We start from the raw sequence: 27299 nt of genomic DNA, 5'->3' as shown, positions 1-27299 counted from the left end.
GAGTATGTCCCTCATCTGAACCACATCCGGGGGATCACCCTGATCTTTCTGTGCCCAGAAATGCACCTCCTTCAGGAATTTCCCCCACTCTGTGCTCCTGCCTCTTGGTCCTTCTTCCTCTCCTTCTTGCTCTCACAGCTCCTTGGGAACAGTCCTCATACACTGTGAGTGGGTGAGTCCAGAGCAAGTGCTCAGCCAACAGAGAGACCAGGGAATGGGTGGGAGAAAGGGAGCACCCTTGGGGAAAATCCCCAGGTGGCCATGTGCAGCCAGGTGGGGAGAGGGGAGCCCTGTTCTCAATGATTGGGGCCCACAGCATGGACACAGATAAGCCCAAATCTCCAAGGGTTGAACTGCTGTTTGTGGAATGTCACTTGTCCCATTGGGTTAAGGAAACTTGGAATCCTCATGTGAGCGCCTACCTCACCCTCAGGTAAACCCTAAGGCCCATCTGGTAAGGAAAATAATTTCATCCAATGATACGCCATGTCGTACATGAGGGGCATGGCACTGGGAAGGTTTCTGACAGGAATGGTTCCCCTTGGGAAAGCACTGATGAGTCCTCGTGGACACTGGGGCAATTGAGCATATGATTGTCACCTATGCCCAGGAGCCTCAAGTAGCTACAATTGCTCTCTTTTGGGTCGTGTAAAAAGGACAGAAAATGCCTCTAGAATTGTGTGTCCCCTCTCTCCCCCCACGCAGCCTAATTGTGAGATGAGAGGTTTATCACATGGGGAGAGGCCATTGGAGAAATAGGAGCCTGAATGTGACCTGCACTGGGTTTCCTACTCCAGCAAGGCCTGGTGGAAACAGGGACAGGTACAAATGAGAGAGAAGAGAAATGGGGACCCATTAACATAGACAGGAAGCTGGTGTGATGTGACTGGCTCCCTGGTGGCTTCCCAGGGAAAGATGGGAAGGCACCACTGCACCTGGGGAGCCTTGTGGAGGGAACTGGAGAGGGACCAACTGCTCCAGCCTTTCCCACCTGTGCAGGAAGGTCAGGGAATCCCAGCTCTGGCACTGAGGCCACTCGAGATGTACCCCTCCTCACTCTCTGTGACCAGGGATGGGGCTGAGGTGGCCAAGACTTATGGCCCTGTTGGCCCACTGGGAACGACATGGGCAAGGGATCATCCCTGGTCCTTCCCTAGGGAAGGAGGGCCATGGTCCATATTTACTACTAATGTCCTTTGTCCCTGAGAACAGGCTGGATGGCGTTCTGCCAGGAAAGACATTCGAGGTCTCTGTGGGGAATTTCCACTCCAGGTTGGACGGTAAAGCCTGGCCTAGATTTTGAGTCATAGTGCTCACTGGCCACCTCTCTAGGATGGGTGGGTGGCCTGTTCCATAAACCTTAATGTGCTCTGGCATAGCCCTCGGCTTCTCATGAGGCACAGATGGCATTGACCCTTGTTCCTGTACAAATGTTTTAGTATCCTGGGGGCTGTCCCAGTGCCTGGGATCTCACTTGAAGGACCACGTGAAATGGGCCATACCTGAGATTGCTTGGTGGACAGATTGCTTGGTGGACTGATGCTGCAGTATGTCCTACCATGGACACTACCTGGTTTGAGATAGAAGGAAATCAGAGCAGCCAATGTTGCCCACTTGGTATCACACATGAAAACTCAAAGCCTTCTCTGATCTCTCCCCTCATAGGAGACATTCTCAGCCGTGGTTTTAATGCAATGGCTCCTGATAGAGAAAATTGATTGTCCTTATCATTTGATAACTTCTCTCTTTTCATGAACGTGCCTCTAGAGCTCTGTGGATGCTGCTTATGCGCTAGACAAATGTCCTCATGTGGCACCACCTCTGCAAGCCTGGGACCCCTCGCAGGCTCAGGGCATATCGCGGAAGAGGGGGCGTGTGAGATTGTAAGAGCCAAGACGAGGGGTGGCACATATAGATTTAGCTTCACCTGAATGCCACCATCGTGACTCATCACTACCAATAACTCAGGGTGGCTTTTCCTGAACACTTTGCCACCAAAAAGAGACTTAAACTGTCAGTGTGGTTTAGGCGCTTTGCAACCAGATCCAGTTCCTGGTTGTGCCTCACCTTTAAATATTAGCAAATATGAACCAGATCCAAGCAGGCAAAGTGAAGTCACTTTTGCCCTAACCTGTACACATGCCCTTCTTTCTGACCCACTGTGCCAGGACACCCGTGGTGGTTCGGTGCGCTACACCCTGCTTCCATGGGAAGTCCCTGAATAAACTGCTCTCCTCCCTAGTCTAGGTCTGTCTGGCTCTTGTTCTCATGGCTCCTTGGGACCAGCCTCCACACTGGGTGGTTCTGGGGCAGAAACTACACTTAACACAGAAAAAGTACATTCCATTCTAAGTGTACCCATGAGAGTCAGTCCCTAAGGAACAAGCATTAAGAAATGATGATACTAAGTTTTAAAGGCATGATAAATAGTACAAGGAAAAAGGCAAACGGGGAATAAGAGGGAAAGTTTAAAGGGAGAATATATTAAACTGCAGATTTATATCAGGCTGCACAAGGCCCTTGGTTTGATCAACAGCAGTATAAATTAAGTCCACAAATTTATACAGGGTAAAAATGTGGCACTCATCAAATGGATTAATAAAAATGACAAAGGTGGCAGAGAAAGTAATAAGGAAACAAATTTTAAAGTCACAAAAAATGGAAAGAACCAAAGGAAAAGGAAAAATTATTAGGGAAAAATTAACAGCAAAATATAACAAAAGAAAAGTCACCAGCAGACTAGCTGTGTCCCAGACCCCCAGGTGCCCCCATGAACACAGGGATAAGCCCAAATCTCCAAGGGTTGAACTGCTGTTTGTGGAAGGTCACTTGCCCCATTGGGTTAAGGAAACTTGGCATCCTCATGTGAGCGCCTACCTCACCCTCAGGTAAACCCTAAGGCCCATCTGATAAGGAAAATTTCCTACGCCATGTCGTACATGAGGGGCATGGCACTGGGAAGGTTTCTGACAGGAATGGTTCCCCTTGGGAAAGCACTGATGAGTCCTCGTGGACCCCAGGGCACCCTCCATACTGGACCATGAAGACTTGAAGTCCAGCCCAGGATGGGTGGTCTGCAGCATTTCTCATCTCTGCCCTAGAATAAGAGAAGGAAATGAACCACTCATGTTGGGGGAGAATCCACAGAGCTTTTCTCACAGGTTTCAAGGATCTTTGCATAAGAAAAAAAAAACAGATGATGCCTGCCTCATGTGCTATGGAGTTTGAGATTTACTTGCTAGGATACGTCAATGGCCTTTTCCGTTCTAGTTTGAAAAATCTGTAATAACTTTCTCTTCTAAAGACCTAGGTGTCTATACCAAAGGAATTCAGTTCCTATTTAACAGTGGTAGGTGGCTGTGTGTGAGGACCTGGGTTTTATCCCCACTCTGAACCAGAAAATAAGAAAAAGTACATTCCGTGATATTCTGCTGTTATAGAGAATTGTTCCCCAGGACACTGCTTAGCTTAGAGGTGAAATGTCCCTCCAAGGCCCCTTCATGGCAGGCTTGATCCTAGCTGGTGGGACTCCAGGTAGGTTGGTGGAACCATTAAGAACTGGCTCCTATTGGAGGATGTCAGGTCCCTGGGGCAGGATGTTGAAGTGCTATTGGGTCCCTGCTCCCATCTCTCTCATCCTGCTCTCTCTTCCTCCCTGGGAAGATTAGGCCTCTGTGCTTGTGTGTTTGTGTAATATGTGTGCATACAGGACAATATGCATGCCTGTACCCCTGAGAGCATGCATGTGCACATGTGTGCTGGCACAGCTGCATGTGTGTGTAAGTATGAGTGCATGTGAGTTTGATCACAGTGTTGGTGTCACTGAGAGTAAACAATGGCAGCTGGAGAGCAAGAGCAGCCTGCAGACCTGTGGTTGTCCCCAGACACACAGGAGAACCACAAATGGAATGCCTTTCCCAACTGGCAGGAATGGGCATGAGATCTTAGTACCCTCCCTCACTCCTGTCAATCATTGCTCTACCCAGTAGGTCTTCCAAAGCCAGAGTGACACCTTCACATTGTACATGCTGAGGATCTGGAAGCTGCCAGCTGACTGCTTCAGATAGACATAGAAGTAAGAGTCTGGTGCCAAGGCTGATTTGAAAGGTGAAGGCCAAGGTGTGGGGAGGTGAGAAGAGGAGGAGATAGGTAAGATGGCTGTTATCCAGAGGGTCCCCCTTGGGGGTCCATGCCTGTGGGTCACTGGAGCTTAGTCAACTGGGCATTCCTGAGCAGAATGTGACACTCAAGTTTTCTCACTCATGTCCCAGGGTCCAGGCATCACTGAAAGCCACTCTTGGGTCAGTGAGCTTCAGTGCTTCACCTGCCACATGGTGCCCAAAGGGTGCTACCAGGCAAACAAGGGGCAGAGCTGATCACTGTACCCTCAGAGTGGCGGGCACATTGGACTCAAATCAAGGGTTTAGAGAGTCAGTGTCCCATGAACACTGGAGTGAGTGACTATACTCTTGAAACTGCTCAGATAATAGACCTTTCCTCCAGGTCACTCTAGAGACCAAGGTTCAAGTGACTGTGTTGGTGACTTGTTTTTCCTCTGTGCTGAGCTATAGCTCCACTCCTAACTCTCTGTGGTGCATCCCACAGACCTGCTTGTTCTCCACCTGAGCCATTCGTTGCTACCTGGACAACCTGTACATCAACCTCTTGAAAGCAGAAATTTTACTCTCTCAGACACCTTGTAGCTTATGTCTATAGGTGGCCTCTGCTCCCAGGCTTCCACCTGAACAGATCCGGAAGTTGTATAGGAGAAGACCATTGTCTCTTGGTACAGCCCTAAACATCTATGATGTGGGATTCCATGGGAAATAACTGATGTGGGGTTATGTGATGTTTTGTCTAAAATGTTTCTGGATTTGAGGTGGAAAAAAGCTGGTCTCCTGTAGTCCTAGAATCTCTGTCCTGAAGGCAGAAATAAATAATATTAGGCCTGAAGCAAAAGAGGAGTTTCTCTAATTTACGTGATGCACCTCTAGCTTTCCTATGGTGAAATACAGAACATAGAAAAGCAGGTATGTTAGAGTCTGTAAACAAGTCTGGATGGCGCCTGGCAATATGCCAGAGGGAGTGGTTTATGAAGTAACGCCAGTGAGCCATTAAGTGTGGAGATTTCTTATTGGTTGACTGCTGTATCTAGTTTATGTTAATTAAGATAAGCTGTGTGGAATGTATAAATACCTCTGTTGTCCTACAATAAACGGCTCCTACTCCTGCTGTATCAATCTACACAAGTTCCTCGTCACCCCCCAGTTATTTTGCTGCAGCCGGACTGCGGCACAGGTAGGAATCCTTTGTGCCTCCTACCGGGAGGTCATTACTGACACATTTTTCAGGTTCCCTCTGGGCTTGGTTTTCTAAGCACTTTTGGCCCATTGGAAATGACACAGGTGACATGATCCATACCAGTCTGTCTTATTCACTGGACAGGGATTAAACACTGTCCCTGTCCCTCATCCATGAGGCTGCAGGAGCTCCCTAGGGTCAGGCAGGCTGTCATCCATCCACTCTGGAGCTCTCTGCCACATTCCAACAAAGACCATGAGACCCTCAGGGTCTGGGGCCTCTCCCTTCTCCAGCTTCTGAGGGATCTGGTTTGCCCTGGCCCCTGCCCCAGCCACGCCCCTCCCATCCCATCCCCCACACAGCCAGCCCTCTCCAACCCACCTTCTGGAATCTCCTGTTCAGTCTTCCTGGTTGATATGCCTCCTTCTCATCAGAGCGTCCCTGCAGTTATAGTTAGGACCTGGAATGTCCCCCACAGGCTCCTGTGTTGCAGGCTGGATTCCAAACACCGCCATGCCCAGAGGAGGCACTTTGGGGAAATGACTGGACCATGAGGGCTCTGAGCTGACCCTGCATTACTCCACGGAGGGATCCTGTCTGAATAGACTCGTGGGACGAGGTGGGAGCAATAGGAGGTGCTGGGCTGGAAGCAGTGGGCCCTGGCATGCCATCCTAAAGGGCACCTTCCCCAGGCTCCTCCCCTCTGCCTCTCTCCTAGCTGCCCTCATGTGTCCCTGATCCACCCTGACATGGGGACCTGCGTAACCACACCCTCATGGGGATGGGGCTGCCCTCCCTCTCTGAGGATGGCCTTCATTTAGCACAGAGGAGGTGACAGAGTGGTTGTCATCATGACATTTCTACTTCTTATAGTGGTTACTGGTCCTTGACACATCTTTGATTCCCTAAGTATTTATTGATTTAATTTACTAAGTATTTTCCTAATAATAAACATTATTCCTCCCTTTTCTCTAGGGGAGCCTGTTGTGAGTTTAACTGTGACTTCTTTTCAAGAAATATGCCATAGTTCTTATCACCAGTACTTCACCTGTGGGGCCCTAGTTTCATCACGTGCTGATTATGAGATCATGCTTCTGCTTACCTTCTAATATTTTAAAACACTTAGGACAATGTGTGCCCATGGATCCGATATCTTTTCACATCTCATCTGCTAGTTCCTTATACTTTCTATCCCAATTTTAAAGATGACAAAAACAAAGTTGAGAAAGTCCTGAACTCAGCCTGGTGATGAGCACATTGCAGAGCAGGGAACAGTGTGCATCCTGATCTCCTGGAAATCACTTGTCCCACCCCCATGCACCTCCTAAGACAAGGGTGACCTTATGTCCCTGGAAAATCTTCCAGTCTGATGTCTCCACCAGTGGGGACACAGATGCTGTCTCTTCTGCAGGCAGCTGGAAACCATGACCTCAGCCCACCTCTGACTGCATAGGATGCTTTAGACAGCCACACAAGCATAGGTGTCCTCTGGATGGGCATCCTGCACACAGAAAACCCAGCACTGTGCCCCTCACCATGCCCTGAGTGGAGGGCTCTGGGCCAGGTGTGCTGGGCACACAGTGGAGCACACTTCCTCTGGCTCCCCTGGGTCTGGCTCTCCTGGCAGCTCCCACGCCACAATCTATCACAGGAGCAGCAGGGTGACCACCACAACTACTGGCATTCTGTCCACCTCTTACATTGAAGACCCCTTATTCCTGAATTCAGGGTGTGTGACTTTGGCGTTCAATACTCATGGGATAACTATGGCTCTCCTTGCTCCTGGCTCTAGGCTTGGCTCTAGATTTGTTTTGTGGATACAATGAAGAAGTACTTGCTTCTCTGCCTTTACTACTGCCAGTGTCTAGGGTGGAGGGAGAGTGACACAGGGGCCCCCAGAGAGCTATGCTGGAGCGTGGGGGGGTGCATGGCAGGCACATGGCCCATCTTCAGTCCTTGACCCTCTCTTGGTGCTGCTCAGGCAGATGGTGTTCAGAGGACCAGTGGGTAAAGTTGGAAGGGCAGGCTCACGACACTTGGCATCTCTTCAGGGGTTGAGAAGGATGGAAGTTCGGGGGATGGGTAAGTCCCAACTGCCAACAGAAGGGCTCAACTGTGACTTTGGAACCCAGCATGTGGTTTCTGCGCCTAAAGCCTGAGACACGTGGCCATCACCTCTTCATCCACTTTTCCATTGAACAAGGACTCCTGGATCTCATCAGGAACATGAACACAGTGAGTCTGTGGCCCTGCGGTGAGGAATGGCTCCCGATTAGGTCCCAATGACCCTTCCTCACTTGTTCAGCCCTGGTGCCCAATGGTGGTCTTGTGTGGGGGTGAGGGAGTTCCAATGACCCTTTCCTTCTCCATGGAAATGTGGAGGAGTATCCTGCATCTTCCATGAGGAATACATCCTAAAGCATCACCAAGACACCTGCCTCCATGGGGAGGAATTTGAAGAGGACTCCCAGGATCCCTACAGCTTCAGTGGATCATTGTGCTCCTCAACCCACCGCAGATCTGGGCACGTGGTAAGGGAGTCCTGCACAATGTCCTGAGTTCTGGTCCAGCAGAGACCTGCTGTGCAGTCCAGTCACCGAGTTCTCTCTTTCCTGCAGCATCCAGCAGGATACCTCCACTCTCAGCCTCTTGTGAGCAACGCCCACCTGGGGCAGCAGCAGGCAGCAGAGGTGACCCAGGTCCCCAGGCTCCTCTCCTGCATGCTGCCGTCCTCCTCACCTGGAGCAGCAGCTCTCCTCCGCTCGCCTGCTCCATCACAACGTAGCTGTCCTCACCTGTCTCGATAACATGGAGCAGCTGGATGACATTGAGTGACTGGAGCCTCCACTGGGTCCTCTCCTGCCAATACTCTGTGGGGGATGGAGGAGCTCTGCTGTCTTTTCTGAATGACATTCATGGACACCTGGGCCCTGTTAGGAGTTGCCTGGCTAGTTTCACCTTGGCAAATCTACCCTGCCCAAGGGTCCATAGTACCCGATATTGACCTGTGATGGCCTCCTTGTATGAGGAGCTGCCTGCAAGGTGAGGACACAGGTGACTTCCTTGCTACACTCACTACACATGCTAAGCAGCAGCACTTACAATACTAACTGTACTAACTGCTGATGAGCAGCACGAATGCACAACGGCGTGGCTTCCCCTGACATGACTGCAGCCATGTTGGCTCAGACTCACCATAGCTGGGTGTTCATTGTTGAACCAGAACCTGTAAATGGCTCCGAGCAGTGGGGCTCTGGGGGAGCCTTGCCTCTGCAGCTGGCTCTCCAGTATTACCCAGCCACGATGAAGGCACTTGTTTTCCCTCCTCTGAGTATGTCCCTCATCTGAACCACATCCGGGGGATCACCCTGATCTTTCTGTGCCCAGAAATGCACCTCCTTCAGGAATTTCCCCCACTCTGTGCTCCTACCTCTTGGTCCTTCTTCCTCTCCTTCTTGCTCTCACAGCTCCTTGGGAACAGTCCTCATACAGTGTGAGTGGGTGAGTCCAGAGCAAGTGCTCAGCCAACAGAGAGACCAGGGAATGGGTGGGAGAAAGCGAGAATCCTTGGACTAAATCCACAAGGGCACTATGCTTAATGATTGGAGGCCACAGCATGAGCACAGGGTTGCCCCCTAATCTTCAAGGGTCGACCTACTCTATGCTGAATGTGCCTTATCTCTTTGGGGCATGGAAATCTGGCATCCTCAAATGAGCTCCTAAGTAACCGTCAGGTAACCCCTAAGCCCCTACGATTAGGAAAATTGTTTCATCACATTTTAGATCCTGTTGTACAGGAGAGGCATGGGCCTAGGAGGGTTTCCCCATGGAAAAGCAGTAAAGAGTCCCAGGGGGACATGGGGGCAATGGAACATATGACAATCATCTATGTCCCATTGTTTCAAGGATACAAAAGAGCAAATTTAGTGGAGAATTAAAAAATATTCATAAATGCCTGTTGAGTGCATGGCCCTTCTCTCTCTTCCCAGGTCTGACTGCCTGATGGGGTGTCTTATGTGGTCAAGGCCATATGAGATGAAGGACTGGCCAAAGGTGCCCTTTCTACTTAATTCCTACCTATTTAAGTCATTTGGTCTCTCTTGTTGGTAGAGGCCATCTAGGACTTGCAGATGGGCTGTGGACTAGAGCAGGTGGGGCAAGGTGATTCCTAGGAGTTTGGCTGCAGTCCTCCCAGTACCAGGGCTCAGAAACAAGCACACCCATCTTGTTCCATGTGCATGTTGTGCTGAGCTTAGCTAATACCTTTTCATCAGTCTTTTGTAACTGGACCGGCAAGACCAGTTGGTCTTCTCTTGGAAGGGCAGGCAGGGGATGTTATAGGCACTGCCTCAGGGAAATCTGTCACCTGCTATCAGGGAAATCAGTCCTGCTATCTGTCACCAGATAGTGGGTCAGGACCTCACTCAGATTTCTGATAGAATTTTAGTACTGATATTCCCTGGTTTTATCATATGGATGATGTCATGCTAATTGTGGAAGATCGTCCTTTGTTTTAGGAGTCAGAGACATCGATGTGCACACACCTATGCATGACTAAATGTGTTGTCAAAGAGACCCAAGGCCGGGGACCATCCTACAGTTCCCACAGGTGTCCATTAGGGTAAGAAATGATGCATGGCAGCAATGATGTGAAGGAAACTGCCAGGCTTCCCCAGGTCGCACAGAGTGAACCGTTGATAGGGTTTACCGGGAATGGTGGGGAGCTAGGGCTTTTCAATGTACATCTGGCTCAACACTGGTGTCCCCTAAGCAGCTAAATAAGGAGCCACATGAGAGTAGTGTGCTCCCAAGAGGAGACATTTGAGAAAGCAAAGATGCATAATGCCCAGGAATGGGCTCTGGGCACCTTGGACAAGGCACAGCAGTGCAAAGTGGTATCACCTGTACAGCAGATGGCATGAGTCAAGGTCTCGGACAAGGTAGCTTTTTCTTTAATCAGAGCTCTGGAGGGAGCAGAAACTAGACCCTCCCCTCCAGAGTAGCAGTTTCCAGCAGTGTGCAGGCCCTACTAGAAGGGAAACCTCTCACCAAAAGTTTGTGTCACATGCACACTGGCCGCCAGCATAGGGTGGGGAAGGCGTATTTCACCAACCTCAATCTGCCACAACAATGACATAGCCCTTTGCTTCTCCTGAGTTGCTGACGGCATTGTCCCAGATTCCTGTGAAAGGGCCTCAGCCCCTCAGGTGGGATCCCACAGGAAAGGCCCCTACCTGAGAATGTTTGGTGGTCAGATGTTTGCAGCAGGATTTCCTCAGCAACTGGACTGCTGCTGCAGTGTGTCCTGCCCTGGACACTACTTGGTTTGAGAGCCAATGGGCAGAATGGCCGGCAGTATGGATATGGGAACTCATGGGCCTTGGCTGCTGTCACTTTTATCATCATTGGGGTGGTGTACTTGGGCCTCACCTCGTTGATGGCAAAATGGTCAATGGAGCAATGGCTTAGTGGCTTCTGCCACGCTCTCCTAGCAAAGTAGTAACCAAATTGCCACTGCTAGGGCCTTGAGATGCATAAGCCTTGGGTACCTGTACCTAAGGACTGTCCAGACGGCACCCACATCCCAAGGCATGTAGGGCAGCATGGACCCCAGCACATGATGAATCATGGCGTTTTCATTTGCCTCATAACCTCTAGGCTTCAGGGTTGGTGGAGAGAAAGAAGAGCCATTTAACAGTTCTAGGCCTTATTAGGCAAATCTAGCTTGGCAAGATGAAGTTCTGGACAATACTTAGCCATCTCAACACCCACATGACAGGCTTAACTGTCCCTCTTATGCACTTGCTGCAGGAAGCTCTGACCCTGTCCCACGAGCATCCATGGTCAAATGTAACTCCACAGTCTCTGTCCCCAGAGTTCATAAATGGGCTGCTTTTTTGTATTCCAGGTAGGGGACCACATAGTTGGGGTCTCATCTAGCTTCATGGCTTGATCCCTCTGGGTGGGTTGACTGATTTTTGCCATCCTCTGAGATGACTGTGGCCTGCTAACAAGTTCCCTTTAGAAGTCTACGCCTGTGGTCACAGCTAATGACCTGAGTGTGCTAAAGGACATAGCTCCAGGCACTACAGCCAGCTTCCTTTTCCAACAATATCTGTGGTTTCTTGTCCGTTTTCTGCTCTGCCTGGAAGCTGTGCTGTTATCAAGACAAGTACTATTTGCACATCCCCGCTGATGCCTGCCTCGTGTCACACATGAAAACCCCTGTGAATGCCTTCTCTCCTCTCTCCTCCAAGGCAGACATGCTCAGTTGTGTGTGTGGTCCTGTGGCTGCTGGCAGGGAAGAAGGATTGTTCTTACTATTTGCTTTAAGCCTGAGAGGTGGGCAACAGTGGGACAAATAGGTGGGCAACTCACTAACTGGACAAATGACCTCATTTGGAACCATGAGGACTCCTCACAGGCTGGGACTCCTCACAGGCTCAGGGCATATCATGGAAGAGGGGGTGTGTGAGATTGTAGGGCCGTGACAAGCGGTGACTCAAACGGATTTAGCTTGACTTGATTGCTGCCATCTTGACTCTTCACTGCCATGACTGGCCCAAAAGCCCAGGGTTTTCTTGAACAGTCTGACAGCCACCAACAAAAGACTAAACCCTCAGAGTGTTTTGTGGAGCTTTGCCACCAGATGCCAGTTCCAGGAAATGCCCGGTTCTTTAATATCAGCTCAAGGTTATTGAAATACATCCAGTCAGGATGAAGCCACTACTGTTGACACTCATAAACTTGACCTTCCTTGGACCCAAACTGCCAGGATTCAAGTAGTGTATGAGCAAACTAGTAACACACTTCCATGAGGAAGGCTCAAATAAATTGTCCCCTCCATGCTCTGAGATCTGTCTGGCTCTCTGTCAGTCTCTTGGCACATTGGGACAGTTCTCATGCACTGAAACTGGATTGCTCAAAGGAACAGCTATAGTAACTACACAGAGAACACTAACAGTTCATAATACGCTAACTATAGCAGCAATATGAACAAATACAAGCAAATAGTACTAAGTAAAAAATAAAAAGTAACAGCAAAAAGAAAATGAAGACAAAAGAAAAAAGAATTTATAAAGGGTAAAAATGGAAGTAATCCAACACAGATGGCTTGCCTAGCATGTGCAGTGCCCTGGTTTCTATGCTGAGTACGAAAAATATCAAGAAATACAAACAACGCAAACATGAAAAATGAAGCAATCATAGAAAGATTCAAGAAAATGAGGACAAAAGATAGGAAATATGAGAAAACAAAACATTTAAAATTTTAAAAAGATAAAAGAATAAAAACTTAAATGAAGAAAAAAATGAATTAGGAAAAAAATACAGCAAAATAGAAAAAAAAAATCCCAACAAGGCAGCTAAGTTGGGTGGGTCCCCAACAACGAGCTTCCTGCATAATAATCCCAAGAGTCCCAGCCCCTCCCTGTCAGAGCCACACAGGTGTCACACTTTCCTGACTCTGGCTCCATGTGAAGCTAGAGCAGGAAACTAACCAATCACATCTGTGGAAAACCCACATGGGTTTGCTCACTGTGTGGTCTCAAGGAACTTTTCCATCAAAATACAAACACCTGCAAAAAAGCTCAAGTGGCCTGTAGAGACTGACATTGTTTAGAAACTAAAACCCACAGCATACTTCAGTGGCTATTGCTAGCCTGAGAAATCTGCACTTCTGGCTTCTCAAGACTTAGGTTTCTAGACTCAATTCGATTCCCTCTTCTTAAGACTCTGAATGATCTCTTAAGACAATGGTTGAGGCTCTTATGCCTGAGGCCCTGAACCTGACCACTAGCATGAGAGAAAAGATGAAAGACAGAAAACAAGATGGTGGCACTTCCCTTGCATTGCTCTGCTATAGAACATGTTCTGCTCCCTGAGATACTGCTGCAGTTTGGATCTGAAAAGTCCCTCCAAGGCCCACTTTTTACAGTCTGTGGATCCACTGGGAGGTGATGGAAGCTTTAAGCCTAGTTGAAGGAAAGTGTGTCACCGAAGCAAGACATTGAGGAGGTTTCAGGGTCTGGACCACTCCTCTCTGTCTCTCATCTTCACAGTTGCCATGAGGGGAAGGGGCCTCCTCCACCATGCACCATGCCACCACAGGTCCAAGGCAGCAAGGCCAAGCAACCATGGACTCAAACTCATGAAAGCATGACCCCAAATAAATCCTTCCTCAGTGGTAAGTTGACTGTCTCAGGCATTTTGTCACAGTGATGGGGAGGTGAGAAACACACCATAGGCTACATTACCTCCACAGAGCTGAGAGGAAGAGAGCTTTCCTCTCCATTTTCTCATTCGATCTTCACAAGATCTCTCATCAGGAACCTTGGAATCCAGAGGCAGTGGGAAGATATCCTCAAAGTAATGAAGGGAAAAGGTGTCAACCAAGAATCCTAGTGTGGGAAAGTGCCTCCACCTAGGAGGAGGGGCTGGCGGCATTCCCAGGTGGCTTAGTCCTTCTGTGTTGCCACCACAGAATACCTCAGAGTGGACTGTCACAGCACGGAGGAATGTCACAGCTGGAGGCCAGGAAGTCAGGTCAGGCACCTCTGGATTCAGTGTCTGGGAAGGGCCCCTCTCTGCCTCTACCATGGCACCTTCTTGCAGAGTCCTCACGTGGCAGAAGAAGCCGAGGGGCGGAAGTCACTTGCTCACGCTCTTTGGTCACACGCAGCATGCTCTGCATGAGGGTGGAGCCTCCTGGACCAGTCACCTCCTAGTGGTCCCATCTCCACAGTGCATGAAGGGTGAAGGCTCAACGGGATTTTGAAGGGACTCAAACATTTCAACCACAGCATAAAGGAGAGCCCAGGGAGCTGGTCACCCCTAGACCCACCCGGCTTGAAGCAACCAGTTCTAGTTGAAGTGAAGGATCCCAAGGATCATTATCAAACCTAGTACTGTGTGTGCTTCCTGCAGGATTCAGCACACTAACGCTTCAGAAACCAGCATGTTACACACAATGCAGACGCCTAAGGAGCTGCGACATCATGACCCAAGAGGGGTGGGGGCAGAGCTGGGCAGGACCAGCACCTTGAATGTCATTGGAGTTAAGTCACATCAGAGTGTTGCAGCTTTGCATGTAAATGAAATTCCTATGGGAACCACCCAGAAATAGCTGTAAAAGACACATCAAGTGAAATAGATTGGAGTTAAATTAAAAAATTAACTACATAGAGAGATTCAAGCAGGAAATGAGTGATTTTTTAAAAGCTATCAGGTATACAGAAAAAAAATAACAACAAAATGACGCAAGTTCATTTTATCAGGAGTTGATCTAAATGTAACTGAATTAAGCTCTCCAATCAAAAGAGGGAGAATGGCAGAGTGAATAGAAATGTGATCTGGTTTGGTTTCTATGAGACCTGCTTTAGATCAAAGACATAAAAACCCAAATATGACAAGATGTAAAAGACACTCCATGCAAGGAGCAGCCTCTGGGATGCGTCTTCACAGGAAGTCATCACCAAACAGGCAGAAACCTCAGTCACCAACACAGCGTGCAGCAGACTGCCTGTTTCAAGCCAAGAATGGCACATGGGGGGATGCCCCAGCAGCCGTGGCATATGGTGCTGGTATCCGGGCAGAATGAGCAATGGCGTGGAGAGAGCAGTCGGCGGGGCTGGTGGGACTCTGTGGGTGTGCACGTATGTGCATGTGTCCATCCAGCGTGTGTGTCCATGGGAGAATATGCATATATGTGGGCACGTGGGCATGGTTGTCTGCACCTGTTTAAATGTGTATGTGTAGGTATTCATGAGGGTGCAAGTGTGGTGCGTGTGCCCTTGACCCTGGTCCTGGTGTCAGTGGTGGGGGGGAAAAGCAGCTGAAATCAAAGCAACCTGGAGGCCCCTGGTTTCCTACAGATGCAGATGAGAACCACAAACAATAATTTTCCAAAATTCTATGAAAGGGCCTGCCCACACACCTGTCCATCACTACTCAGGCATCTTTACCTGATATGAAAGCCAGGGGGAAGCCTTCAACATGTGCATGCTGAGGTCCTGGGTGCTGCAGGTTGGCTGCTCTAGACAGACCCGCAGGTAAGGTTTCTGGTGCCAGGAGTGGATTTGAGAGGTGAAGGCAAGCTTGTGGGGAGGTGAGGAGAGGTGGAGATGGCTAGTACTGGCTGTTATCAAGGTGTCCCTCCTTGGGGAGTTCACTCCTGTGGGCAATTCCATTGCTTCCTGGCCTTGCTGGACTTTAGCCTCTTGAAAACTGAAATCTTTATTCCCCAGACACCTTGAAGCTAGGCTCTGCAGACGGCCTCAGCTCCTATGGACTGGTGCCTGGCCATATTGGGAAGGTGTGTGTGAGTAACACAGGGACAGGAGAGAGGTGCCTTGTGTGGCTACTGGCTGTGGGTTCCAGATTTGGTCATCACGTATGTTGGGGTTTCCAAACAACCCTCTGGGGTAGGTGTAGAGGACCGTCTCAGCTAGGGTTTTTTGGTATGAAGTATTTTTTAATATTTATTTTTTAGTTTTCGGTGGACACAACATCTTTATTCCTGGCTATGCAGAATCCAAGCTTGTTCTCCTGTACTCCTGAAATCTCAGGCCTAATAGGCAGAAATATTTGCCCCTTGGCTCCAGTTAGAAAAAGGGGATTATGTTGTTTGCAACCAAGTGCTGTGACTGGTACAAATTCAGCTTCTGAATCACTTCAGGTGTGTGGAAATAGGAAAAGCAAGCACACATCAGGTGTGATCCAGCTCCTGGAGGAATCTCTGCCATATTTTTTACGTCTACATGTGGGCTTGTTCTAATCCAGTTTTTGCTACAACGGAAATGACCCAGTTGACGTGAGTCCATGCCAGAGTCACACGTGTAATGTAGACTGAAACACCACCCCATCCCTTGTCCTACACAAGCTCTCCCAGCCAAGGCAGTGTCCTTCCATGGCTCTGGAGTCCTCTATCCTGAGGGAAAAAATCAATAAATCCACCCAGAGCCCTCGAGTCCCACAGGGAATGGGTTTTCTCCCTTCTCCAGGGCTCTGGGCACAGGAGAGATAGTCCAGTCCACAGGTCCACATTCCCCTTGGGTTCCCTCTTCAGACACACACCTTCATTCCATTGCTCACACACACAAGGACCCCAGAATCCTGCACCTTCAATATTGGTGGTCCATCCCCCTGGGAGACCTGTCCTGCCTGTTGGTTTCACTGCTTCTGTTTGGTGATTTCACTTCAGATGCCTAGGATAGGCCTTCTCTGCTCTACCCCCTCAAATAGCCCTGCCCGGCCCACCCAGGTCTCCAGCGCATTAGCCCATTCATCCATCTGTGTATTTGTCACAGTCTGTAATGGTGACATCTGTCCCCTTGATTATTGTCTGTCTTCTTCAGCAGAATGGCATCTTCAAGAGGGTAGGCTTATCTGTCCTGATTTTCACTGTGTTGTCTTTGATTCCTTGAGAAATTCTTCCCTGTGTAAATAACAGTTTCAGTGCCTGCCTCTGAGCATTTCCTTAATCAATGTGTCAGAGGCAGAAACACTGAATCAAGGAGCGTGAACAGGTCCAAGCCCTTCATGCCCAGAGAGTCTGAACAGAGGGCCCCAGGTCTAAAGGGGGGAGAGGAGACAGGAGGCTGTCAGCCTGGGGGTGCCTGGAAGTCTTCTGGGGACCCCATTATAATTCAGATTCTGACTCAGGTGTTCTAGATGGACTCAGACATGCATTTTTTTTTTTAAAGAAAAGAGAATTTTTTAATGTTTATTTTTTAGTTTTCGGCGGACACAACATCTTTGTTTGTATGTGGTGCTGAGGATGGAACCCAGCACCCCACGCATGCCAGGTGAGCGTGCTACTGTTTGAGCCACATCCCCAGCCCCATGCATGTTTTAATTGATTCTTTTTAGTTATATGTAACATTAGGATACACTTTAACATAATCACAAAAGCATGGAATTTGCTCTGATTTGGTCCCCAGCACTTCCTCCCTCCTGTGACAAATACACAGAAGGATGAATGGCCTAATGCGCTGGAGACCCTGGGTGGGCCGGGCAGGGCTATTTGCTCCCCTTGCTCCCTTCCCTGTATGCTACTGATCTTTCTGCAATTTATTTATAGTGTTTTAAAAAGTTAGTGTCCTGGGGAAGTACTTGACGTTGGGATTCACTGTGCTACATTCATATATGCACCTGTGAAAGTTTGGTCAGATTCTTTCCACAGTTTTTCCCCTATTTTACCCCCTTCCTCCCCTCCCTCCCCTCATCTACTGTACTGAGCTTTCCTCTGTTTTAATGAAATTCCCTCTCCCCTTTTTCCTGTCTCTTTCCCTCTCTCTCCCTCCCCACCCCTCCATCTCCACCTTATTTTGGATTAGCTTCCACACATCAGAGAAAACATTCAACCTTTCTTTGGGATTGGCTTATTTCACTGAGCATTATAATCTCTGGTTCCATTCATTTATTGGCAAATGCCATAATTTCATTCTTCTTTAAGGCTGAGAAATACTCCATTGTGTATATATTCCACATTTTCTTTATCCATTCATCTGAAGGGCACCAGGTTGGTTTCACAGCTTGGTGAATGGTGTTGCTGTAAATATTGATGTGGCTGCATCACTGTAGTGTGCTGATTTTAAATCTTTTGGATTATACCAAGGAGTTGGATAGCTGGGTTATATGGTAGATTCTTTCCTAGATTTTTGAGGATTCTCCACACTGAATTCTAGAGTAGTTGCACTAATTTTCAGTCCCACCGACAGTATATGAGTGAATCTTTTCCCCCCACATCCTTGTCAACATTTATTACTTGTATTCTTCATAATTGCCATTCTGACCAAAGTGAGAAAAAAATCTCAATGTAGTTTTGATTTGCATTTCCCTAATTGCTAGAGATGTTGAACATTTTAAAGACTGTTTTTAGTTGTAGATGGATACAGTACCTTTATTTCATTTATTTATTTTTATATGGTCCTGAGGATCGAACCCAGTGCCTCACACATGCTAGGCAAGTGCTCTAGCACTGAGCCACAACCCCAGCCCTGGACGTTTTTTCATGTATTTGTTGACCATTCATATTTCTTCTTTTGAGTAGTGTCTGTTTAGTTCTTTGGTCCATTTATTGACTGGGCTATTTGATTTTTTTGATATGAAGTATTTTGAGCTCCTTGAATATTCTGGGCATGAACACCCTATCTGAGGAGCAGGTGGCAAAGAGCTTCTCCCCTCTGTAGGCTCTCTCTCTACTCTCCATTGTTTGCTTTGCTGTGCTGAAGCTTTTCAATTTGATGCCGTCCCACTTATTGATTTTTGGTTTCATTTCCTGTGTTTTAGGAGTCTTGACAAGGATCTCAGGTCCTGTGCCAACATCCTGGAGTGCTGGGTCTGCATTTTCTTCTAGCAGCTGCAGAGTTCCGGTCTAATTCCGAGGTCTTTGATCCACTTTGACTTTGACCTACAGTTAACTTTCTGACAGGGTGACACATGGGGTCCGACTTCACTCAGCCGCACATTCATTTCCTGTTTTCCCAGCTCCATTTGTTCAAAATGCTCCCTTTTCAACACCTTTGTCTGGTGCTGGGTAACTGTTCACGTGGGCTTGTCTCTGTGTCCTCTGTCGTGTCCCACGGTCTTCATGTCAGCCAGTGCCCTGAAGCCTTCTCCAGAGGCCTCACCTCTGCTCTCTGCTCCATCTCATCGGTATCTGGTCTCCACACTGACACCTGTGTCTCTGCTCAGGCCTCGGCCCCCAGGCCAGGAAGTGGATTTGAAAGGTGCCAGGGCTGCCCCGGCTGGTCGCCATGTGGATCTCAGCTCAGGCACCACAATCCTGGTGGTGGTTCATGAGGTTCTTAGGGTTTGTGTCTGAACCTGCGATCCTCCTGCCTCAGCCTCACTGGCCACTGGGATGACAGGCATGTGTCACCATGCCCAGCAGAAACATGTAAAATTTAAGATCTGACAAATGCAAACCTCTCTGCACTTGATCCACAGGCAAGAAATCCATCATTCACTCATTCACTCACTTGGGTCATGGAGGACAGGACAGAAAGGCCAAGCTATTCTCTGTGGAGTGCATGCTCTGGTTAGAGGACAGACTAAACCAGATGATGTGGCACTGTGGTCAGTGCTAGGGATGGAATAAATAGGACATGGTGGTAGAGAGAGATGGAAGTCGGAGGCAAATAAGAGGTCACTGTGGACCAGGATGGCTGTCACCTCCAGCAATCCACAAGCCAGACAATGAGTGACCAGGTTAGAGGGACTGGGCATGAGGATGGGTGGTCCTGCCAGACAGGCTTCTGTCCCCAGACAGAGAGGGGCTGATTATACCCTTACTTGTCCTTCATTCTGCCAATGCATGGTCTAGGTGCCAGTGTCCAGCTGCCTACGCTGGACACAGTGGTCCCTGGCTCCCAGGCCAGGTTCAATTCTGCCACCTAAGCCACCCACACATGTCCAGTGCCCAGAAGGATCCCAACAGCCAGCAGGACCAGACATCTCCCCTGAGCTTGCCCACAAGCCTGCCTTCCACAGGGACCCACAGCTGCCAGCCAGTTCCTGGGGCCCTCAGCAGTCAAAGGGCTCCTAGCCTGACCTCCAGCTCTCTAGTGCTGACCAGACTGCTGAAGTACTAGGAGCTGCCCAAAGCCCCCAGAATGCCAAGAACAGGCTGGTCCTGGTAACCTCAGCCTCAGGCCTTGAGACAACTGCCTATTGGCTCCAGTTTGGTCCAGGGGAGAACAATAGGCCAAGGTATCACAGGGTAACCATCACCTCCTGAGCAGGAAACTCACTGAGCCACCTCAGGAGGTGATGAGCCACCTGAGAAAAATTAAATCTGAAATAATTAATGAAGAATTAAGAGACAGAGCCAGAAAATAGGTTTAAAGGGAACTGGAGCGCCTGATAGGTTCTCCAGGCCTGATAGGAAGTGGAACTGAACAACTAGAAAATGGCTTCTATCCTTTATTTAAGGGAGTACCTCAAGGGCAGGGATAGGGTTTCAGCGGGTGGAGTTTTGCTTACTGGGGTCTTGCAATCAACAGGCTGATGGGCATCTTAGCAGGCCACGCCCATCTCTGAGAGGCCGTGTGTCTATGTGGCTCCAGGGGTCGCCCCAACTCCAGTGCAGTGCAGAGCCTGGCAGAGCTGGGTAGGACGTCGTATGTGCTGGGCCATCTCACAGCAGGACTGTCGCTGTGAGTTCCCAGCTACTAGACTTTCCCACCCAAAGGCTTCCATGCTGATTTTAGTTCACGGATGGCTCCTGGTGCCAAGGCATCCCCCAAGAGGACAGACTTCACCCTGGGCAAATAGGGACAGGGAGGCACAGGACAGTGGTCTGTCCCACCATGCATAGCAGATGCTTGTGGGTGGAGGGAGAAGAGCTGATTTCAGACCTGGCCACTCACTCTTCCTCAGTCTCAGCAGAGGCCAGGGACCCCTAGACGTTAGGCTGCTCACTCAACAGGGTCTCGGCCTCCAGTGATCCTATCTCAGGCTCATAGGGGCCCAGAGGAGACCAGGCAGGGGCTAGGTGAAGGAATCAGGCAGGGGGACACCAAGGAAAAGACTCTACAGGACTGGGCAGGAGTGGGCACTAAAAGAGCCAGAGTTTGGTGCACCCTGGGGAGGTGGCAGTGGGGCGCAGTCCAGGGAGACCCCCATGTGCTGTACCAGGCTGCCAGGCACACGCAGTGCCCATACCCACACCACCCCAGCCCTCGCAGCACCAGGATGTTTTTCCTTGATCAGTAAAGGAAAAACTTGTACCCACGTAGACACTGGAGCACACACATCAGAGACCACCCTGCCTTATCCTGGCCCCCCCGGGGCCCACAGTACCTGCTCCTGCCAGTGCTGCCCTCCCCAGCCCCATATGGTGCTGCACCTGAGCAACTTAGTAGAGCCTGTCTCAAATGAGAAGTAACAGGTCTGGGGTGTAGCTGGGTGTAGAGCAGCCCTGGGCTCGATCCCCAGTACTGCCCAAAAAAAGAAGGAAAAAAATTGTTCAGTGGCTAACCTCTTAGATTATCTTGCACTTATTAGATCTTAAAAAAAAAAAGTCACGGTACTTTTATTAGATGATAAAAGCTCAAAGGTGAGAGGACCCTAATAAGCACTTAATCTTACAGGAAAACCTTAAGCTTGGTTTTCTTTGATGATGTCCACACATAAGCAATGTGAAGTCTACCCACTTCTAATTTATTTGACTAAATGTTCACGGCCATGAGTAGCTGATTTTTAAATTGTTGGAGTTATCATATTTGAGGAATTTAACATGTTTAATTAGTGATAAGAAAGTAATAAAAGTCTGGTTTCACATGCTTACACACTTAAGTAAGGAGTAAACAGGGAAACCTTTGAGTTCTTGCCTGTGTGATGTGGGCTAAATTTAGGATGGGACAAAAGAAGAAGAATCGGTGATCATTTAATTTATATTACAATAGACAGGACTAAATAGGATAATTTTAGTTCCTTCACAAAGGTGATGGAACTCTTCTGTGACATCAGGAGTCACGAGCCTCGCTTGACGCCACGTGAGTGGAAGTGGAAGATAGTTTCAGAATGCACGATTAAGTTTTTTTTCTACATACTTTCTCTGATGAATTAGAAAACAGTCATGCTATGGACACCCACTCAGTGGGAAGCATGTTGAATTTGAGAGACGAGAGACACCACGGTGTCCATGAACCTTGCCTGTCTCCACGTTCCATGTTCAGAAAGTGCTCAAACTTTTAATTGCTAAACAATAATATTGAAATAAGACCTAATAAAGTTCTTCCAGACCAGTTACATTCTGCCGCAAAATGAACCCTAAATACAATGAAAGTAGCAAGAGATGGGAGGTGTGTGGGCTCTAGGACAGCTCCTTCCTGACAGCCCAAGACGCAGAGGTGGCTTACCTTTGCTGCTGTCTGTAAAATGTCAGCTGTGAAGCTGTTTTGTCAGATGCATGGCTGCCTGCAAAGCTTTTAAATGTAGGAAGGCAGATAATCTCCACATGGACCCCAGAAGGTGGTTTTTGAAGATTTCCATCTTTGTATCTAAAGGTCTAATCTATGTGCTCAGGCCACACCATCTCCAAGTTCATGGGATTCTTGGGAAGAAGGAATGTCAATTCATCAGAGTTGCTAAAAAGTTTTATTAACTTTTCTCCTTTAGGGTCAGCTGCAGTAAATTATTTTAAGAAGTATATCTAACCATAATAATTTTGCAAAATGCAAACTCAGTTGCATTAAAAATATTACCAAGTATTCAGATTGATAATGTTTATTACCAAATAAAAGTTTATACAGTCTTTTAAACTATTAACACCATAAGACACTCTCATGGCAGAATGCATGATTTTTCCAGGGTGCTGTGAGTCACACGATGATACCAGATGGTATTTCTGAATAAGTGAATCACACTGTATTCTAATGTGTACAAGAAACTATTTTTTAAAATAATATCTTTATTTTATTTATTTTTATGTGGTACTGAGGATTGAACGCAGGGCTTCGCATGTGCTAGGCAAGCACTTTACCACTGAGCCATAACCCCAGTCCCAAGGAACTATTTTTTTAAAATGCTTTATGGGAGGAAAAAATTTTTTTTTCTTCCATGAAGGAAGTTTCTACAGCTATATTGCAATCACACTTCTGTTGGAATGTGTGCTATTTTCCCAACATGATGGAAAAACTCAGTGTCTTGCCTAAAGTGAACACCATGTACAGTTTTGCATTGATTTTATCAAATTGGGATGAGTGAGCATTGTGCAGCTTCAAGCAATTTTCCACTGCTCCATCTGCCAGAAATGCCTGCAGCTCCTGAACCAAGTGGTCATTTCTGAAAGATAACAGGAGCCGATTTAGCAGGTGGTTGCTCTGGGAACTTACTATGACTTTTAATTTTTATTTCAAAGAGTTCCTATTTCACCATTAAAAGAATGAACCCAAGATCATCGCTAAAGTCGTAAGACATGGAAGACAGGTTTCACAGTAGGGGATACAGGACAAGCAAGAAGGGACCAGCCTGTTCAGTGTGGGTGGCATGATGCTCAGACTGTACTGACTGACATGATTTATCCTGGAGGTATTATAGTCCCTCACTGAATCTGTAAATGGAGATCAGGTGTGTGCAAATGCTAAAGAGATTTTAAAGCAGGCCTGTCAGTAAGCAGGTAAATATCACAAAAGGAAGCAATGCCTCTCAAGCTCAATTGACCATGTGATCCCTCAGCCCTTAGCTTGCCCCAGTGTGTCTTTCCAGGAAGCTTGAGTTGCTCTTCAATGAGGTGGCCCACATTTCCTCCTTCTACCAGCAGGGACAATGTGCAGCTACCCGGGCTGCCCGGCTATCACTGGGCCATGTGCATGTACAGATATAGCATAATGAATTCCACGGTTATGTATCATTTTAATGCATCAATTTTTAAAAATAAACCAAGGCTGCCATAGCAAAGAGAAGGCTGTTTTTCTCTTGAAGTCAGATGGCTGCAAACTTTCCCGGCTGTACAAGTACTTTCTTCTGCAAATTTGTATGTCCTTTGAGCTAAAGGGGCAACAAAAACCAGGAGGATCACCACAGGGAGCATCCTGCTGATGGACACCCTGGAAGATAAGACCCACACGTTATTTAGAAATGTGATCTGATTTCAGAGGGCACCACCACTTCCAGAGAACACTCTCCCAGCATAGTTCTCACCAACACACAAGTGCCAGGGAGCTGCTGCCACCAGTGTGTGCCTGAAGTGGAGGTCACGTTGGAGAAGTGGTGACCATTCCAGAAGGCTCTAGAAGCCAAAGCACACTGGATAGTGCTTGGGAGAAGGCCATGCAAGGAGTGCCTTTCCTTTCTGCTGTTGCTAGGCACCAGCAGCTGAGAGAGTCAGGGCAAGTGGCCAGGCCAGAGTCCTGCCCCATCCACGCACTCCTTCCCTGCCAGGGTGGGCAGGGCCTCCAGGGTTGGCAAAGACGCTGGGCTCGGGGAAGTTGGACAGCCTCAGCCTTGCCAACTGGGAACACAGCAACGCACTGGGAATCGCCAGCTCTGTGCCAGCATAGGGACCTTAGGGCACACTTGGGCAAGAGGAACCTCTCAGCAGGGAGTGAACAGCCCTGGTGGCTCTCTGGCCAAGTCCTTTTGTGTCCCTCATTCCTGGTGACCAATGTGAGTGTTTGATTGAGTGATATCCTTTTCCTACTCCCTCCCTCCCTCCCTCCCCTGGTCCTCCTTCCCTGAGTCTGCAAGGCTGGCCTGTGCATCCCAGCTGCCGCCTCTTGGGCCTGGCCCTTGTGGGTGGGAGCAAGAGGACTGCAGCAAGGAGCCAGGGAGACCAGGCAGGGAGTGACAGGGAGCCAAGGCGGCCTGTGGGGGTAAGGTGACCAGTGGAGGAACAGGAGGGTGCTCCTGATTCCAGCCCTGTGTTGAGCACAGCTGGCAGGCCACACTGAGGAGTGGCCAGGTGACTTCTGCAGCTACCCTCCCTCCCTGGCCAGCACTGTATGAGGGGCAGCCACTTTAGTGCCCCCAGGACCCAGTTGTCCTGTTGCTGGGCAGACAAAAGGCTAAGGCCATTCTTCTCATCTGCCATCCACCTCCTCTCTTGGCACTGAGTTGCTCCCCTGTTGTCCTGGGGGACCCTTTCATGCCAGCACCTCCATTTAGCAACTGGAAGAGGCGAATTTGCATTCCTGAGAGGTGGTTTAGGTGCCATGTAAAGGTTCCAGCGAAGTTTCCAGAGAGTCCTGCCCAGGTCCATCTCTTGACTTCTGACTGACAGCGAGATGGCATTAGGTTTTCAAGTCCCCAATGCACATTGACAAGTCTAGATCACTTTAGCACACACTGACAGGTTCTAACATAAAACTGTTCTTACAGATTTTACAGTTAGGGACAATTATCCTTATCTCCCTGAGTTCTGGTATCTGGTCTGTGTAAGGTCACCAAAGTCCCTCCCTTCAGGGTAACCTGCGTTTGTCAACATTTGAGGCTTACATTTCTCCTGCAGATAACAGATTACTTGCTGAGATATGTAACATATTCTATTGACTTAAACCAGGCAAGGCTGGAAGCAAATGCTTAAAAAAAAAAAAAAAGGAAAGAAAGAAAGCACGTGGGGGTCAGCACAGTGGACCTCGGTTTAGAATTATTCCCTTAACCTCATATTCCCACCAGTCAGGTCTGTCTGATCCTTATTAAAACAAAAGGAAATGTGACAACCATCTTAGGTACACTATGTAGATAAACTTCATTGCCAGTTTTTTTTTTTTGGGGGGAGGGGGGCAGAGAAGAGGTCCTGTCTCCAGCAGAGGCATCCTGCTGAGGACCCTGCATCCTGGCGGGCCTGGTGGCTCTGATCCTCACTGGTGAGGACCTCACTGTGTGCCCAGGAAGAAGAGCCAAGACTGGGCTGTGCAAGACAGGGAGACAAAATCCTGGTTGGCAGCAGATCAGCAGGACTGCCCGGGGCCCTTTCAGCCCTGATCACACAGTGGGCACCAGCCAACACTCAGAGCACAAAAAAGGTGGGGTGGGTAGCCTGCTGCTTCTGGGGGCTCCTCTTCCCCCTCTTGTCCCCTGAGCCAGGGTACTCAAGATGGGTCCTGTGTGGGAAGAGGACAGAAGAGAAAGGGAACTCAAGGCAGGGAGGGGCAGAGGAAGGTGGGCAGGGCACCTACATAGAGGCTGGTGATTTGTAGCCTGAGCTACAGCACATATCTTACCCAGAGGTCCAGTTATTCCTGGCATCCAGGTCCACCTACCAAGCAGTAACCCACATCCCCGTGTTGACAGAGAGGAATCAACTATGGGCTGTCTGCATGACAGGCCCAGCTGCAAGTCAAGATGAGCCCCAAGTCCAGAACAGAATATCAGCAGATGACCAAGGACATCATCATATAAGCCTGAAGGTGAGGGGCTTGTCCAGCATGGTCCAGGGTCTGGGTCCAGTCCTAGCACCATACCAAAAAACATAGCCAAAAACAAACAAAAAGACTAATATATATATATATATATATATATATATATATATATATATATATATATATATATATATCTCCAAGCCAAGTTAACATTCAGATCTTCTACTACTAAGAAAGCTAAAAACTGGCATCAATATAAACGAATTTGATTTTAATATTTTTCTGTGGTGTCATTTGCTCCAACACCATCTGAAGTCAACATTCTAGATTATTAAAAGTCACAAAGTTATAGAAATATTTTCCTTTTTGAAAACCATGTTCATGTTTTTCCCAGGAAACAGGGGGATGCCTGCAAAGCCTTCAGCTGACAGCATGACCCACAGAGCTAGCTGGGCTCCTTGGAGAGAACGTCTTCCTGGTGTTCTGATGACCCCGATCCTCTGTTTAATCTGTAAACATGAGGAGATGGGGATTACTTTCCTGGTGCCACACTGTGAATTCAGTGAAGGCTAATAATGCACAAAACGAGCTTCAACTGTTCTCCTCTCATTCTGGAAGATCATTAAAGATTAAAAGAACAAGAAACTAAAAGATGCACAAATTGTAGAAGAATAGTTTCCTTCCCCAACAGTGAGTGCTGTTTTCAGTGCCTGTTAATGGAAACACCGCCTAATATTCAGCAGATATTTAAAAATCTGAGCTTATTGAAGAAACCAAAGAGCTGAACTAATAAATGTTTTTAAAGGATGTTGGGTTTAAAAAGGAAAACATTCAAGACTGGTTTCCGACACTTTACAAGACTGAGAACCCACGCTTGCTACATAAGATGATGAGGATTAAGAATCTACATAATTTATTTGCATAGTATCTCCTTAAAAGACAAAAAATGATAGTTTGTACAATACGTGGTGTTTTATTAATGCCAGTTGATTCACAGGATGTCAGCACTGGAATGCTTTGGGGATTTGGATCCAGAACAGGGGTCTGCCCGCTCTGCAACACCCAGCCCGGCTGCCACTCCAGGCTCCTCTGGGCATGCGCAGGGAGGTCAGGGCTAGGGATGTGCGGTCGCTCTTGAACTTGGCAGTTGCTTCAACTTCTTAGGGTGGAATTGAGCGCGTCCTCTGACGG

This window comes from Marmota flaviventris, chromosome 16, assembly GCF_047511675.1.
Source record: "Marmota flaviventris isolate mMarFla1 chromosome 16, mMarFla1.hap1, whole genome shotgun sequence".
NCBI lineage: Eukaryota > Metazoa > Chordata > Mammalia > Rodentia > Sciuridae > Marmota > Marmota flaviventris.
Note: the sequence above shows the minus strand (reverse complement) of the source record.